Source organism: Gasterosteus aculeatus, chromosome X (genome assembly GCF_964276395.1).
Source record: "Gasterosteus aculeatus chromosome X, fGasAcu3.hap1.1, whole genome shotgun sequence".
Classification (NCBI taxonomy): domain Eukaryota; kingdom Metazoa; phylum Chordata; class Actinopteri; order Perciformes; family Gasterosteidae; genus Gasterosteus; species Gasterosteus aculeatus.
In genome coordinates, this window is record NC_135698.1 from 11,560,750 (window position 1) to 11,564,754 (window position 4,005).

The following is a 4,005-nucleotide window of genomic DNA, read 5'->3' on the forward strand; positions in this document are numbered from 1 at the left end:
ACGAATTGACGTCATTGATTTAGCTGAGAGGTTGTAATTAAGTAAAAAAAAAAAAAAACTCTGCCTTTCTCTGGTAATTTAATGGCTCCCAGCAATATGGCACCCACATAGCGGTAACTAAACTCTCTTAAACCTCTTACATGCAAGTTATCAACGTTTGTTTTTACTTTGATATACAGTCAGTGACTGGAAATACATGAGACCAATTTACATGTGTTTAATACACAAAGGTTCTTGTAACAATGTTTCTGTACTTGTTTTGCGTTTCATCTACCTCACTAGTGTCACGTTCAGCCATAACACCGATTTCGCAATACCTTATTAACCTTGATAACCCAATGCACATTTCGGTTAAGCATGAGCAGGATCTAGTACCATATCCAGGTGAAACCAATTACTTCCTCCCCAGTTGCAAAAATTACCCATTTGTTTTGGGTCACCTGGAAGTCATTAGCAAATTGTGACGCGGCAATTGCTGTAATTTATATTCAATCTGGAAGCCATTGCAACACTAGTTTTCTGCCCGTTGTGACGTAGGATTTGGTCGAAATGTTTTGTCGTAGGTCCAGTATGACTAAATCTTAATTTGTCCTTCTTTTTCCCTTAGATTCTGGCAGAATTCTGTCGCTTAGCAAGCAAAAACAAGTTCTTTAAAGAACTTGATAAATGCACTTCTCGCTTCCTTGAGATTTTCAAGTTGGGGTTGTTTGCAAGGATCTTATGGAATATCTGCAACAAGTCACTCCAGCAGTACGTTTCTTAAGTCATTTTTATGTAGCAGCAGAGTTGTCAATTGATTTGTCCTTGAACACTTATTTTTAGAGCACAGATGTCACTGGGAAGCGGACAGCAGTCCCCCGTGGCCTTCCGGCGATCAGAGCACTGACTTCAAGACATGCTTTGTAAGTAGACTTTAGTCAAAATCATTTAACTCCACGCCGCAAGATGCCAAATCTAATGTGTTCTGTTAATGTTTTGGTAGTAGTTACTTATTTTGTGGAGAATGTTTTGCTGTGAGGCACAAATATAACCGCTGTGTATTCTGCCATAGAAATGCAATTGTGGTTTTAATGCTGCCCTTGTTAGGACTGCAATGACCTTCCCAACACATTGCACACCTCCATGGGGATCGGTGCGGCCTATCCTCGCTCACTGCACCTTGAGTCGACCGCCAATGCAATCGTTTTGGAAGTAACACTGGTCTTAAGTGACCTTCAAAATTTTCCGCATGCCATGTGCCTACTCTATTCACACCCTGAATTTGGAGTACCCTCAGACTCTGGACACCTGGTGAGTTCATTCAAAAAGTGCTATCACTTGGACCAAAATCCCTGAAACACAAACTTCAGTCACTGAAAAACCTTCTAAATGCAGTGAGGGACTGTTCATGATGCACATGTTCTGTGACTCTTTACTAAAGAAAATGAATGTTTTTACAGTCATCCAGTGCAGTTGACAATTGCGTTTGTCAGTTTGTTACACACCATAGAGAACTTAACAAAGAGATTCACAATTCTTCACGATAAAAGGCAATTTGTATGATTCATATTTGGTTAAGTGCCTGTTGTTTTACAGTTAAATTGGATTTTAAATGGACCGCTGAATTAGACTTTTAAGCGGGAGACATGAAAACTACAAAATAAAACAACGTGAATCCCAAACCGTGACATCTCTGCCCGCTATCCTTGCTGCAGATATTTTCTCTGATACCTTGCACTTATGTACACGCTGAAATACTTCCCTCCAGTCTGGATCAAGCTCTCCCTGAAAGGTAGTGTCCAACTCTGCCGTAAACCAACTGCTTGCATCTCTCTATGTTCATACCAATGAAACCTGCCACTGAATCATGAAGGCTCTTTGACTGTGGTCGTTTCAACTTTTCGTTCTCGTCGGCTGACACTTCTGGGAATGGATGTTTGACGACTCAGAAGCCCACTCTTGTTTAACCCCATAGCCTCCATATCCAGTTCAACATAACCCATGTAGGGAATTGCCAAAGAGTGCAGTCAACTTGAGCCACTCATCTTCCTCTTTCCCGAGTAAGTTTTGCCCGAAGAAAGATTCAGAAACGACTCCCTGTATCCAACAGCCACTAATTTGAACCGAAACTTCCCGACACTCGCCCACCGCCCGCTCAACAAACCGCTCACGGTTAATAGTCTTAGAGCCTGGCCCTTGGCATCCGAGGTGGCTAGTTTTCCTGAGTAGATGCATTGGTGGTAGTGGAATGGCTTTCTGGTTTGCGCCGTGGACACTCCCTCGCGATATGTCCCTCCCCTTTACATTTGAAGCAAATGGGCTTCCCGTCTTCTCGTACTTCTCCTTGGTATTACAGGGCTTGTCTTCAAAGGACCAGGCAATGGCCTCTTCACGTACCTCTAACAGAGATGACTGGGGCTTCTCCTTGACCATTTTACGTAACTCCTCTTCCGAGAGAGGAATCTTGCACAGCCTCAATGAATTGGTCTTTGACGGCTATTGTCACAGCGTCAGGCTTCTGTTTCAGGGCTGATTGTAGAAATGCATGCCAGTGCTCTTGAACCCCTTGATAAACATATGACCTACTTGAAACCTTATTTAAGGTGTCCATGGCTTTTTTTCCCGCGTTTCACTCTGTGCCTGTAATTGTCCTAAAGCATCAGTCTCTCCCTCTTCGGAGCACTGCTCGTCCTCACTGTCTCCGACATGGTGAACGGGTCTCTCTGGTGACGGGCTGTCGGATGTGTTTTCCTCCCCCGAAGCGAACCTTCTCCCTCCACGTTCTCTGTGAGCTAATCCAATCTCCAAATTATAGACACCCCCCCCCCCCCCCCTCCTATTTACGGGTCTTTCTTTTTAAAAATTTGAGAGCGCCATTAGCCTTGTAGCTCTCCCATGAACACACAGCCGAACAACATCTGCAAACATGAGACCAACCAAAACATCGGCGCATTTAGCATCAAACTATACATTTTCTGAATTATCCGCGCACCGTTTTACGTACATTTTTAAATGGCTCTGTACAGAGATGGCAGTCAGAATGTATTTACTCAAAGAAAATTATCAGCCGCTCCACAGGAGAGTCACGTTAAGAGTGAACTTCACTTCCCGTTTCCCACGTCACGCTGGCCGTCTCAGAAGCACAGCGCCCTCTGCTGGCTTTAGTGGTGAACGTTATATTTCCCCACTGGGCTACACTTATAAAATAAAACTGGAATCTTTTTCTTGACAAAGGAAGAGACAATGCTGGATTAACTGTTGGTTATAGTTTTTAGTAGTAAATCGTTTTTGCTGTAAAGATTCTCTAGTTACACCTAAATCATGTTATAAATGATGTGCAAATAATTATTTTAATTAATGTTAATCTTTTACTTCCTCCCTCTGCATTGAAATGTAGCTGACACTGATTTGCCTGAACCGAAGGCAATCCGAATGGTAATGTGGCCAACAGAGAAACGTATGGGTTGAATATCTTATCTGGATTTTATCCACGAAGCAAATGAGGGATAGGATTTTGGTAATCCATCAAGAACATGATATTAAAGTGAATAAAGAGAGAAATAAGTACTGCTGGTAGCACTAGAGTGAAGCTCAGGGGATCAACATACTAAGAAGATTCATCTTGAGGCGACCAATACTGTATGAAACAATGTTGTAAAATGTGAATGTAAAATATCTTTTAAATTCATAAACAAAGTAGTCACTGTCAAATAAATTGTATACAATGCATTATTGACTCTTTCAAAAGTCCAAACGTGTCAATGTTGTAATGTAGGTGATGTAATAATACTAGGCAATAGAAATAAGAAGCCTAATTGTATATGCAGTTCAAGTGGTATAAAGTGTGGATTATAACCGGAGTGTAGGTGTTGGTCCTGATACTAACAGCAAATAGCAATAATCTAAAGTCCTTGTGATCTGCTGAAAACACAAATATTTCAAGGGCTTCGAAAATATCACAGTAGACATTAGAGCTGCACCTTTCCGATGGCTGCTTTCTGTCTAAGTTTATTTTTATTTAAAAAT

At 41.6% G+C, this 4,005-nt stretch overlaps 1 long non-coding RNA gene across 1 annotated transcript; it reads left to right on the forward strand.

The window, feature by feature from the left end:
- The first annotated feature begins 521 nt into the window (after nt 1-521).
- Nucleotides 522-3,683, forward strand: LOC120808749 (uncharacterized). The gene is made up of 3 exons (XR_005710003.2): nt 522-750; nt 823-902; nt 1,087-3,683. It is a non-coding gene; the product is annotated as an uncharacterized LOC120808749 (long non-coding RNA).
- Nucleotides 3,684-4,005: the final 322 nt, after the last annotated feature.